This window comes from Bos indicus, chromosome 1, assembly GCF_029378745.1.
Source record: "Bos indicus isolate NIAB-ARS_2022 breed Sahiwal x Tharparkar chromosome 1, NIAB-ARS_B.indTharparkar_mat_pri_1.0, whole genome shotgun sequence".
Lineage (NCBI taxonomy): Eukaryota > Metazoa > Chordata > Mammalia > Artiodactyla > Bovidae > Bos > Bos indicus.
Genome location: NC_091760.1, coordinates 35017254 through 35032015, shown reverse-complemented (window position 1 = coordinate 35032015; position 14762 = coordinate 35017254). Strand labels below are relative to the sequence as shown.

At 38.9% G+C, this 14762-nt stretch overlaps 1 long non-coding RNA gene and 1 pseudogene across 1 annotated transcript in view; one reads left to right on the top strand and one right to left on the bottom strand.

The window, feature by feature from the left end:
* LOC139182246 (uncharacterized) overlaps positions 1–14762 on the bottom strand; it is a 127987-nt gene that overhangs the window by 18104 nt on the left and 95121 nt on the right. The window lies entirely within an intron of this gene.
* On the top strand, positions 8739–10163 carry LOC109563875 (palmitoyltransferase ZDHHC16 pseudogene; annotated as a pseudogene).

Genomic DNA, 14762 nt, shown 5'->3' with positions numbered 1-14762 from the left:
ATGTTCATCTTCTACACCAGGTCAGTCCTTTAAGACTGGGAGAGATGATTGTTTCATCTACTGTCTAGAAACTAACAGAGATCAAGCAAAATGAAGAAATAGAGAACTGTGTTCCAACTGGAAGAACAAGATAAAACTTCAGTAAAAACCTTAATGAAATGGAGATAAGTAATTCACAGAATAAGCACTCAAAGTAATAGTCATACAAAAATGCTTACCAAACTGAGGAGGAAAATGGGTGAACACAGTGAGAACTTCAGTGAAGAGATGAAAATATACGAGTGCCAAACAGAAGAAAACTAACAAAAAGTGAAGATAGCATAAAAGATTTAAGGGTCATAAAACAAATTAACATTTGCATTATAAGGCCCCCAGAAGGAGAAGGGAAAAAGAAACAACTATCTTATTAGAATGCATAATAGCTAAACCTTCCCTAACCTGGGACTGAAAATAGACATCCAGAAAGGAAACCAAGAGAGCCCTAAACAGAGTGAAGTAAGCCAGAAAGAAAAACACCAGTACAGAGTGAGAGAGAGCCCTAAACAGTGAAGTAAGCCAGAAAGAAAAACACCAGTACAGTATACTAAATCATATATATGCAATTTAGAAAGATGGTAATGATAACCCTGTATGCGAGACAGCAAAAGAGACACAGATGTATAGAACAGTCTTTTGGACTGTGTGGGGGGGGGGGGGAGGGGAGGGGGGTATGATTTGGGAGAATGGCATTGAAACATGTATTATATCATATAAGAAATGAATCACCAGTCCAGGTTCGATGCAGGATACAGGATGCTTGGGGCTGGTGCACTGGGATGACCCAGAGGGATGGTATGGGGAGGGAGATGGGAGGGGGATTCAAGATTGGGAACACATGTACACCCGTGGCAGATTCATGTTGATGTATGGCAAAACCAATACAATATTGTAAAGTAATTAGCCTCTAATTAGAATAAATAAATTTAAATTAAAAAAAGAATAATTCAGAGACTGACAACAAGATATGTTATAATTAAAATGTAAAAACTTAAAGACAAGAAGAGAATATTAAAATCATTAACATTTCAATGGTTTTACTACCTAAAACTATCAGCAGAGTTTTCAACAGAAAGTTTGCAGGTCAAAAGGGAGTGGATAAGATATACTGAAAGGGGAAACAAAAATTCCAGGTAAGAATACTCTACCTGGCAAAGTTATCATTCTGAAATAAAGGAGAGAGAAAGGTTTTTTTGTTTGTTTTTAAGATAAGCAAAAGCTAAAGGAGTTTATCACAACTAAACCAGCCTTACAAAAAATGTTGATGCAAACTCTTTAAGCTGAAAAGAAAGGATCCTAATTAGTAACAAGGAAATGAATGAAAAAATAAATCTCATTAAACAGTTAAAAATATATTAAAAGCAATGAAATATTCTTTATGATATTAATATGAAGGTTACAAGAAAAGATAAGTAAAAGTAAGCATAATTATAATAATTACTGAAGGGACACACAATGATAAAATGTGAAATATAACATCAAAAACATAAAATATAGAGGGTAAAGTAAAAATACTTTTAAAATGAGATCAAGCTTAAGTTGTCCTCAATTTAAAGCAGACTGATAGAGATGTAAATTGCTATTTTAAGCCTCATAGTAATCACAAACAAAAAACCTATACTAAACACATATAAGGGGCTTTCCTTGTGGCTCAGCTGGTAAAGAATCTGCCTGCAATGAGGGAGACCTGGGTTTGATTCCTGGGTTCGGAAGATCCCCTGGAGAAGGAAAGGGCTACCCACTCCAGTATTCTGGCCTGGAGAATTCCATGGACTGTGTTGTCCACGGGGTCACAAAAAGTTGGACATGACTGAGCAACTTTTTCTTCACAAACATATATAAGAGAAAGGAATCTAAGCATATCACTAAAGAAAGTTATCAAACAACAAAGAAAAAAAAAAGAAGAAGAGGAGAGGAACTACAAAGATGCTGGATAAACAATTAACAAAATAACATGCGTGCCTGCGTGCATGCTAATCTCTTCAGTCATGGCAGATCCTTGCAACCCCATGGCCTGTAGCCCACCAGGTTCCCCTGTCCATAGGATTTTCCACGCCAGAATACTGGAGTGGGTTGCCATGCCCTATTCCAGGGGATCTTCCTAACCCAGGGATTGAACCAAAATCTCATGTCTCCTGGATTGGCAGGTAGGTTCTTTACCGCTAGTGCCACCTGGGAAACTATAAACTGACATGCCTATTAATAATTATTTAATTGTAAATAAATTCCCCAAAAGATGCAATAGATTAAGAAAAGGAAAAAACAAACAAACAAACAACAACCTCTATTCTGTGTAAAATAGACTCACTTTAGATATCACAGCCTTGTTGTGGCAAAGGGACTTGGGAAAAGAAATGAAGCTATGAGACATGCCTTGTAGGGCCAACCAAGATGGACGGGTCATAGAGAAGAGTTCTGACAAAGTGTGCTCCACTAGAGAAGGAAATTGCAATCCAGTATAGGATTCTTGCTACTAGAACCCCAGGAACAGTATGAAAAAAATAAAATAGGCATAACCCTGGAGATGAGCTCAAGTTGGCAGGTGTCCAATATACTATTAAGAAAGAACAGAGAGCAATTACTAAAATAGCTCCAGAAAGAACAACGTGACTGGGCTAAAGCAGAAATGCACTCAGTTGTAGATGTGTCTGGCAGTGAATGTAAGTTTCAATGCCATAAAGAACACTATTGCATAGGAACCTGGTATCTAGGTCCATGAATCAAGGTAAATTGGACATGGTCAAACAGCAGATGGCAAGAGTGAATGCTAATGTTTTAGGAATCAGTGAACTAAAATGTATGGGAATGGGTGAATCTAATTCAGATGACCATTAAATCTACTACTGTGGGCAAAATCCATTACAAGAAATGGAGTAACCCTCATAGTCAACAGAAGAGTCTGAAATGCAGTACTTGGGAGCAATCTCAAAAATGACACAATGATCTTGGTTCTTTCTAAGACAAACCATTCAACATCACATTGAAATCTATGCCTCACCCACTAATGCCAAAGAAGTGGAAATTGGTGAGTGGAATTGGAAATCTGTGAAGACTGACAACACTTTCTAGAGTAAACACCAAAAAAAAAAAAGAACCCCTTTTCCTCATAAACAATTGGAATAAAAAAGTAGGAAGTCAAGATTTACTTGGAATAACAGGAGTTTGACCTTGGAGTATGAAATGAAGCAGAGCATAGGCAAACAGACTTTTGGCAAGTGAACACACTGGTCATAGCATACACCCTTTTTCAACAATGCAAGAGAGAATGCTACACTTGGACGTTACCAGATGGTCAATACTGAAATCAAATTTCTTATGTTCCTTGCAGCCAAACATGGAGAATCTCTATACAGTCAACAAAAGCAAGACCTGGAGCTGACTGTGGCTCAGATCATCAGCTCTTATTGCAAAATTCAGGTTTAAATTGAAGACAGTGGAGAAAACCACCGGGCCATTCAGCTATAACCTAAGCCAAATCCCTATGATTATACGGTGGAGGTGACAAATAGATTAAAGGGATTAGTTCTGGTAGACAGAGTACCTGAAGATCTATGGATGGAGGTTTGTAATATAGTACAGGAGGCAGTGGCCAAAAATATCCCAAAGAAAAAGAAATATAAGAAGGCAAAGTGGTTGTCTGAAGAGACTTTATAAACAGCTGAGGAAAGAAGAGAAGTGAAAGCAAGGGAAAAAGGGAAAGATACACCAAACTAAATGCAGATTTCCAGAGAATAGTAAGGAAATATAAGGAGGATTTCTTCAATGAACAATGCAAAGAAATAGAGGAAAACAAAAGAATGTGAAAGTCTAGAGATCTCTTCAAGAAAACTGGAGGTATCAATGGAAACTTTCACGCAAGGATAGGCATGATAAAGGACAAAGATGGTAAGGACATAATACAGGCTGAAAAGATTAAGACAAGGTGGTGAGAATACACAGAACTATACAATAACCAAGATAACCTAAAGCCAGATATCTTGTAGTGTGAAATCAAGTGAGCCTTAGGAAGCATTACTATGAACAAAGCTAGTGGAGGTGACAAGATTAGAGCTGAGCTATTTCAAATCCTAAAAGGTGATGCTGTTAAAGTGCTGAACTAAACACGCCAGCAAATTTGGAAAACTCAGCAGTGGCCACAGGACAGGAAAAGGTCAATTTTTATTTCAATCCCAAAGAAGGAAAATGCCAAAAAATGATCAAACTACCATACAATTGCATGCATTTCAAAAGCTAGCAGGTTTTTGCTCAAAATCCTTCAAGTTAGATTTCAACAGTACATGAACCAAGAACTTTCAGATGTATAAGCAGGATTTAGAAAAGGCAGAGGAACCAAAAATCAAATTGTCAACATTCGTTGGAACATAGAGCAAAGGAATTCCAGGAAAACACCTACTTCTGCTTCATTGACCATGCTAAAGCCTTTGACTCTGTGGATCACAACTAACTGTGGAAAATTCTTAAGTAGATTGGAATACTAGACTACCTTATCTGTCTCCTGAGAAACCTGATATGTGGGTCAAGAAGCAACAGAATCAGACATGGAACAAGTGACTGGTTCAAGTTTGGGAAAGAAGTATGAGGGCTGTATATTGTCACCCTGATTATTTAACTTCTATGCAGAGTACTTCATGCAAAATGCTGGGCTGGATGAATTACAAGCTAGAATCAAGATTTCTATGGGGAAATATATATATATATATATATATATATATAACTCAGATATGTGATGATACCACTCTAATGGCAGGTAGCAAAGAGGAACTAAAGAACCTCTTGATAGGGATGAAAGAGAGGAGTGAAAAAGCTGGCTTGAAACTCAGCATTCAAAAAACAAAATCATGGCATCTGGTCCCATCACTTCATGGAAAATAGCAGAGGAAGTGTAAGCAGTGACAGATTTACTTTTCTTGGGCTCCAAAATCACTGCATACAGTGATTGTAACATGAAATTAAAAGATGTCTGGTCTTGGAAGGGAAGCTATGAGCAACCTAGAGAGCTTATTAAAAAAACAGAGACATCAATTTGCCAACAAAGGTCTGTATAGTCAAAGCTATGTTTTTTCCAATAATCATGTACAGATGCAAGAGTTGGACCATAAAGAAGGCTGAGCACCAAAGAACTGATGCTTTCAAACTGTGGTGCATGGAGAATCCCATGGACAGCAAAGAGATCAAACCAGTCAATCCTAAAGGAAATACACTCTGAATATTCATTGGAAGGACTGATGCTGAAGCTCCAATACTTTAGCCACTTGATGCAAAGAGCCAATTCAGTGGGAAAGATCCTGATGTTGGAGAAGATTAAGGAAAGGAGGAGAAGGGGGTGATAGAGGATGAGATGGCTAGATGGCATCATTGACCCAATGGACATGAGTTTGAGTAAACTCTAGGAGCTAGAGAAGGAAAAGAAAGTCTGGCTTGGTGCAGTCCATGGGATCACAAAGAGTCAGACACAACTGAACAACTGAAAAACAACAATGAACCATTAGATAGCAAAATTTGATAACATAGAATAAATGAATTCTTAGAAACCTATAATTTAACAAGACTGAATCAAGACAAAACAGAAAATCTTATTCACAGACTGATTTTGAGTAGGTATAGTGAATCAGTACTCAAAAACCTCTCAATAAAAAAAAAAAAAAAAAAAGTTCAGTGCCATATGCTTCACAGGTAATAATAATACCAAACATTCAAAGGAAAGTTAATACCAATCCTTTTCAAACTCTTCTGAAACACTGAAGAGGAGGGAAACCTGTTTGCAGATCAAGAAGCAACAGTTAGTTAAAACTGAACATGAAACAACAGACTAGTCCCAAATCGGGAAAGGAGTATGTCAAGGCTGTATATTGCCACCCTGCTTATTTAACTTATATGCAGAGTACATCATGAAAAATGCTGGGCTTAATGAAGCATAAGCTGGAATCAAGATTGCCAGGAGAAAAATCGATAACCTCAGATATGCAGATGACATCATCCTTATGGCAGAAAGCAAAGAACTAAAGAGCTCTTGATGAAAGTGAAAGAGGAGAGTGAAAAAGTTGACTTAAAATTCAATATTCAGAAAACTAAGATCATGGCATCCGTTCTTATCACTTCATGGCAAATAGATGGAGAAATGATGGAAACAGTGAGAGACTATTTTGGGCGGGGGGCAGGGGGTGGTGAACTGTGGTGTTGGAGAAGACTCTTGGGAATCCCTTGGACTGCAAAGAGATCCAACTAGTCCATCCTAAAGGAAATCAGTCCTGAATATTCATTGGAAGGACTGATGCTGAAGCTGAAAGTCCAATACTCTGTCCACTTGATGCAAAGAACTAACTCATTTGAAAAGACCCTGATGCTGGGAAAGATCAGGCAGGAGAAGGGCATGACAGAGGATGAGATGGTTGGATGGCATCACTGACTCGATGGACATGAGTTTAAGCAAGCTCTGAAAGTTAGTTTACAGGGAAGCCTGGTGCTCTTCAGTCCTTGGTATCACAAAGAGTACGACACAACTCTTTTTTACTCTCCTCTTTCACTTTCATCAAGAGGCTCTTTAGTCCTTTGCTTTCTGCCATAAGCGCTTTCTCTTGATGTGCTCTGCATATAAGTTAAATAAGCAGGGTGACAGTATACAGCCTTGACATACTCCTTTCCCGATTTTGAACCTGTCTGTTGTTCCATGTCCAGTTCTAACTGTTGCTTCTTGACCTGCATACAGATTTCTCAGGAGGCAAGTCAGGTGGTTTGATATTCCCATCTCTACGAATTTTCCACAGTTTATTGTGATCCACACAATCAAAAGCTTTGACATAGTCAATAAAGCAAAAACAGATGTTTTCTGGAACTCTCTTGCATTTTTGATGTTCCAACAGATGTCGGCAATTTGAAATCTGGTTCCTCTGCTTTTTCTAAGTCCAGCTTGAACATCTGGAAGTTCATGGTTCACGTTCTGTTGAAGCCTGGCTTGAAGAACTTTGAGCATTACCTGACTAGTGTGTGAGATGTGTGCAATTGTGCAGTAGCTTGAGCATTCCTTGGCATTACCTTTCTTTGGGATTGGAATGAAAACTGACCTTTTCCAGTCCTGTGGCCACTGCTGAGTTTTCCAAATTCGCTGACCTATTGGGTGCAACACTTTTACAGAATCACTTTTTAGGATTTGAAATAGCTCAACTGGAATTCCATTACCTCCACTAGCTTTGTTTGTAGTGACGTTTCCTAAGGCCCTCTTGAGTTCGCATGCCAGGATGCCTGGCTCTAGGTGTGTGATCATACCATCATGGTTATCTGGGTCATTAATATCTTTTTTGTAAAGTTCTTCTGTGTATTCTTGCCATCTCTTCTTAATATCTTCTGCTTCTGTTAGGTCCATACCATTTCTGTCCTTTATTGTACCCGTCTTTGCAAACAGTATTATAAAGGGCTACTGATTCTAAAGTCTACCATTTACTTTTGTCTTCTTACCTCTATTTTATAGCTCTTGATAATGTGCAATTTAAATTTGTTTTAGTTTCTTTTCCTCTATATCTCTATATATAGGATTATCATTTAAATTAAATTACAGAGTACATATAGAGCATTTTGAATAATCATAGCAAGCATTCAATAAGCATTAGCCCTTATCACTATGCAGTTCCTAGTTAATACAAATTATAAAACTACTAATACATCTTCAAACATGGATGTGTGCTGTGCTTAGTCACTCAATCATGTCCAACTCTTTACGACCCCATGGACTGTTGCCCACCAGGTTCCTCTGTCCATGGATTCTCTAGTCAAGAATATTGGAGTGCATTGCCATGCCCTCCTTCAGGACATCTTCCCAACCCAGGGATTGAACCCAGGTCTCCCGCACTGCAGGCAGATTCTTTACTGTCTGAACCAACACAAATAGTCATATGATAAAACATGTTACAGAGATGGGCGGGCGGTGGGTCCAGGTCTGCAGGCTGGCCCTATGGGTGGTAGGCTATGGGTTGGGCCCTGTTCCCGGGTCTTGTGAGCTGGAGTTCCTGCTCTGCACAGCCATGCCCTCAAACCGGACTGAGCGCACCCTCTAGGCAGCCCTGAGGCATGGAGCTGGAAGGTCAGCCCAGCCAAGTCGCCCATTTCACAGATTTGGAAATTCATCCTTAGGGATAGGATTTAACTTGTATCTCTAAGATACTTCAAGATAGAGACCAAATGGGACAGATGGACCAGCCTTTCCACTTCATCCCTCCAGTTTGTTCATTCAACAAGTATTTATTAAGTACTTCCATGATCCAGGAGGCCTGGGTTCGATTCCTGGATTGGGAAGATTCCCTGGAGGAGAGCATGGCAACCCACTCCAGTATTCTTGCCTGGAGAATCCCTATGGACAGAGGAGCTTGGCGGGTTACAGTCCTTGTGGTTGAAAGAGTCGGACATGACTGAGCAACTAAGCACAGCACAGGGCAGGCAGGAAACTCTGGACACCTCTGCTACTGTGGCCAGGCCCACAGGGCCATGTGGATAGCTTTGTGCACATTGGTCAGGCTCCATCCAGTGGTCTGTCCACACAGACAATTCCAGAGACCCTGCTTGAGCTTGGAGCTGCCTCCCTATTTCCCACAGCTGGTGACTGGCCCAGTAGGCCTCAGCCTTAGGTCTTTACCTCTAAGCTGCCCACTTGTGGGGCAAGGAGGGACAGGAACCATGCTGGCCCTTCACATTGCTGTGTTTTCCTAGGAGCCATGCAGGGCCAGAGGAGCCTGCGGCTAGGCCCTGCCCGCCTCTGCCTGCGCCTGTGTCTGCTCCTGGGTTACAGGTGCCACTGCCCACCTCTGGTCCGTGGCCTGATGCAGCGCCAGCACTGTGGCAAGGTCTGCCTCTGCTCTCTGCTCTACAACTCCTTCGGGGGCAGTGACACTGCCATGGACGCTGCCTTTGAGCCTATCTACTGGCTGGTGGACAACATGATCCACTGGTATGGGGTGGCGTTCGTGCTGCTGGTGATTGTGCTGACCAGCTCCACTGTGGCCATCGCCTACATGTGTCCTGCCTCTCATCCTCCAAACCTACTCCATGGCCTGGCTCTGCTGGCATTTCTTCTATAGTCACTGGAATCTGATTCTCATCTTCCATTCTAGTCTTCCATTTCTACTAGGCTATCACCACCCGACCTGGATACCCACCCCAGGGAAGGAATGATAGGACAACAGTCTCTATCTTTAAGAAGTGCATTAACCCCATGCCAGCCCGAACACACCACTGCAACATCTACAATAGCTATGGAAGCTGGGACCTTTTCCAGGAGGCTTATGCTGCCATCGAGACTTGCCACCAGACCCACCACCCATTTTATCCTTCCAAGAAAGAGTGACTCACAGGAGTCTTGTCTACCTCTGGTTCCTGTGCAGTTCTGTGGCACTTGCCCTGGGTGCCCTAACTGTATGGCAGGCTGTGCTCATCAATCAAGGTGAGACTAACATCGAAAGGCACATCAACAAGAAGGAGCATCGGTGGCTGCAGGCCAAGAGCAGAGTTTTTAGGAATCATTACAACTATGGCTGCTTGGACAACTGGAAGGTATTCCTGGGTGTGGACACAGGAAGGCACTGGCTTACTCAGGTGTTGTTACCTTCCAGTCATTTGTCCCACGGGAACAGAATGAGCTGGGATCCCCTGCCCTGGGTGACTGCTCACTCAGCCTCTGTGATGGCAGTGTGAGCATGTGAGCTGGAGTGTGTCAGCCACAACTTGAGTACCACCATGCTTCCTGTGTTGCTTCAAGGGCCTCCAAGGATAGCTTCTTGGGATCCTTGAGCCAAAAGAGCCAGTGGGCCTGCCCCAGGGTACCATGCGGGGACAGCTCAAGGACCGGTATCCTGGCCATTGCAGAAGCAAGGCATGATGTGGAGAAATCCTAGGACTGATGTCCCTTTACTCAGGCAAACAGAAGTTCCAGCCTCAGACTAGAGATCAGGCAGCTAGCAACCTTGCCAGGTTGACCCCGATCTCCTCCAGGTTACAGCATTGGGGTTGGCCACTACCTCTTCTACTTGCGGTCTGAGGAAACAGCTGAATGGTAGAGATGAGATTCTGGCTTCTCAACAGGGCAAAGATACCAGGCCTACTACTGAGGTCACTGCCACTTCTTATGTGCTGCTGAAGGGAGCAAAAATAAAGGTATTTGATTTTATAAAAAAAAAATGTTACATAAGGAAGGATCATGCATAGTGTTGTGAATTTCATGTATAAAAATATGTATATCTTATATATTTCAATGAAACTCTTCTATTAGTAGTTTTCTTCTACAAAGAGTAAAAATTCTAGAAATAAAATGAATGATTCTAGTTTGGCTTTTAAAATATGTTCATAAAATACGAAGATAAAGTTTCAAGACCACTTCTATAAATAAATATGATCTATCCATATCTAATTAATATACATTAATAATTGCTGGCACCTCTTGTATTGCTTGCTTGGCATTTTGTAGATATTTTCTAATTTAATCCTCCTAATGACCTTGTGATTTAGGTTTTACTACTCTAATTTATCATATGAAGCAATTGAATCCACAGGTTCTAGTGGATCTGTTATTCCAAGTCAAGTGTTACTGCCTGAGTGAAATGATAGGCCTGAACTTCTAGAAGTTCTCTCACTTGAATGCAAGTATTTGCTTGAAGACTTGATTTTTGGAAAGAAGACAGGAAAAGAAATTATAATAAAAAGTAATTATCCCCAATTTTCTCACCACATAGAAGCAAAGTAAAATTAGCCCGGGGTGACACTGATTCTGTTTCACCTATTGTTAACTCACTACTCTGTTTCTCAGTCTCTAAATTATTCTTATCTCAAAGAAAAATGTGTGTGGCAGGGGAGGTCAATTAAATCTTTGAAAGTAGCTCAGGTATGTGCCAGGGACTGTGCTTGGAATATCATAAACACATAACACAAGAAAACATTGGGGGTAGTAGGAGGAGTTAGGGAGAAGAGAGGTGGGAATTGTAAAAGATGAGAAAATTGGCCTAAAGGCATTTCAAGTTGAGTTGTCTTTACTCCAAAACGTATACTTGGAAATGAGAATTTGTTCCTTCCATTTAACTAAGTCAAGGAGTTTCTTTTCTATGAAATATCTTTGCCTAGTTCAAATTTGCTTAATTTAGTGTTAGTTACTTAGATGGTAAACTTCAAGAAAGCATAGGATTTTTTTTTTAACTAACTTTCTGGCCCTACAGACCCTTATTTTAAAACAAATAATGAACAAAACTAATTTTGATTATTATTAATTTATAGTCACATCCCTTCATTAAACATTAGCAGAATAAATACATTCATTTCTGAGTTAAACTCTGGTGTCCTAAACAAACACGAAAATGTATTAAATATTTTTTACATTATCTGCCTAGTTAATATATTTTGTCATTAAATTTAACTTAAATACATTAATATGTAGGTGTATGAAACATATTCAATGATTGCTTATAAATTTAATGAAAAAATAGATTAAAAGTCATTGCTTAGAGTAATTCTTCAAAAATTGCAAAGATATCACAAAAGATGAGGTGTTACTTTTAAAGAAGATCAACTAAAATATTATCAATGAAACAAATTCCCTGTAAGAACAGCTTACAATGGCAGTTTAGGATTAAATTGTCCTCATTATGAAGGATTTGCAGTAGGAAGCTGAGTTATTTCTAGACTGAGTACAATAGGGATGCAGCAGGACATGAACCTTAAGCAGCAGCCAAAATGACTGTGGATAACAGTTAACTTTGTTGCAGTAATTTACAACTATAGGACCAATATTTCAAGTATGGCATTGAATTATATTTATCATACTTCTTGCTTCTGAAAAAAATCTAAGTAAATGAGAGCTTAAAACTGTAGTACACTATTATATATGGGTTTACAACTATTTCCCCCATTATACATTTTTAAATAATACTTAAAAAACAACAACAACTATCATTTCCTTACCTCCCCTACCTTAAAGTGATTCTCATTATATTTTTGGCTCATTTCTTCTTAGATGTCAAGAAAAATTCAAAAGAGGGGTAGATTAATGACCTACATTATTAGCTTAATACATATTTGTAAAATAAGTGAATGAACAAACTGGTACTAGAACTTTTAGGATAATAATTTTAAATGGATATATTATTTTCAAAATGAAATTTGAGCTTCAAATCTGTAACTATTTTAATATTTAAAATACTTGGCTCAGCAAAGCATCTGCCTGCAATGCAGGATATGCAGGTTCAATCCCTGGGTTGGGAAAATCCCCTGGAAGAGGTCATGGCAACCTACTCCAGTATTCTTCCTTGAAGAATCACATGGATGGAAGAGCCTGGCAGACTACAGTCCATAGGGTCACAAAGAGTCAGACATGACTGAAGTGACTGAGTACACATGCATGCTGTTATTTTCAAGATGAAATCTGAGCTACAAACCTGTGAATATTTTAATATTTAAAATACTTATTCCTGTAACATCAATATAACATGTTATCACAACTTTTTTTCCAAGAGAAAAAAAAAAAAATCAAGTTAGAGTTAGTAAGCCAAAAATAGTGAAGAACCCTGTATATGCTCATAGAAAGAGGAACCATCTCTTTGTTGCTGCTGTTTTTCATTCATTTGTTTTGCTATTGGAGTATAATTGCTTTACAATATTGTATTAGTTTCTACTGTACAACAAAGTGAATCAGCTATATGTATACATATATCCTACCCCTCTTGAACCTCCCTCCTACCCCCGCATACCACCCCTCTAGGTCATCACAGAGCACTGAGCTCCTGCTATACACCGCAGCTCCCCACTAGCTAGCCATTTTACACATGGTAGTGTATATATGTCAGTGCTACTCTCTCAATTCTTCCCATCCTCCCCTTTTCCCACTGTGTCCACAAGTCCTTTCTCTACATACTTCCCTGCAAATAGGTTCATCAGCAATCCCACTACCGAGCATATACCCTGAGAAAACCATAGTTCAAAAAGATACATGTATCCCAGTGTTCACTGAAGCACTGTTTACATAAGCTAGGACGTGGAAGCAAACTGAATGCCCATCAACCAATGAATGGATGAAGTTCTTGACATACATACAATTGGAATATTACTCAACCATATAAAAGGAACGAAATTGGATCATTTGTAGTGATGTGGATGAACTTACAGTTTGTCACACAGAGTGAAGTAAGTCAGAAAAAGAAAAACAAATATTATATATTGATGCATCTCTTTTCATTTTTTAACATGTTTTTTCCCTTTACCTGGCTGTCTATGTAAGATGACTTAGCACCTATGTAAACTTTGGAGAGAGTTCAACAATTTTTAGTTTAAAAAAATAAGGGAGAAAAAAAAATACATTCTTACATAAAAATCATCTTTGTTCTCCCCAAAATGATTTTTATTATTTTACATAAATGAATTTTATTTTATTTTATTTTTTAACTTTACAATATTGTATTGGTTTTGCCATATATCAACATGAATCCACCACAGGTATACACGTATTCCCCATCCTTAACCCTCCTCCCTCCTCCCTCCCCATACCATCCCTCTGAGTCGTTCCAGTGCACCAGCCCCAAGCATCCAGTATTGTGCATCGAACCTTGACTGGTGACTCGTTTCATATATGATGTAAAAGAATGAAACTAGAACACTTTCTAACACCATACACAAAAATAAACTCAAAATGGATTAAAGATCTAAACGTAAGACCAGAAACTATAAAAGTCCTAGAGGCATAAATGAATTTTTAAATGCCACATAGATTTCCTTTTACCTAGAATCAGTAAGACTCATCCTCCTTGAGGGAAAATCCTTTCCATTTGGAAAATTTGTGATAATATTAAGGTTTTAATAGTACTGAATAAAACTAATCAGAGATAAATTCATAGAAATAGGACCAATAATATATGTGAAACGATATAAGTAAGTTATGATAAAATTGTAAGAGACTATTGATAAAAAGAAACACAAAAGAGAGAATATAAAAGATGCACTAAAAGTGAAACGATAAACCAACAGATTAATTTCAGATTTTTTGACACTAATGGAAGACAGAGATTGAATGGAAAGGGAAAATAGGCATCAACCTAAATTTGCTTACATAGCAAAACTATATATTAATAATGAGTAAAATAGTCCTATATCTAACAAACAACAGTTAGTGTTATCCACAAATAATTTTCCCCTATAGAAATATTTAAAGTATATATTTCAGGAAGGAAAAAAATATTATTCCAGAAGAATGGTCTAAGATGTATGAAAGTACAGTGATAAAAAAAGTGGTTTGGGTAAAATGAAATAAAAGTGCCATGTGAACATGAAGACACCATCTGAAAGCCAAGGAGAGAGGTTAGAACAGATCTTTCCTTTAAGAGCTCCCAAAACGAAAGAGCTATTAACAACCCTAATGACACTTTGATTGTGGATATCTTGCTTTCAAAACCATATGCTAAGTCATTTCAGTCATGTCGACTTTTTGCAGCCCTATGGACCACAGCCTGCCAGACTCCTCTGTCCATGGGATTCTCCAGGCATGAATATTGGAGTGGTTTGCTGTGCCTTCCTCCTGTACATCTTCCTGACCCAGGGATCCAACCCATGTCTCTTATATCGCCTGCATTAGAACGTGGGTTCTTTGTCACTAGCACCAAAACTGTGAGACAACAAATTTTTGTTATTTAAACCAGCCAGATATTTTAAATTTTTAAAAATCTAAATAAAAGTTATCTGTATAATAATAACATCAAATGTATTGGATT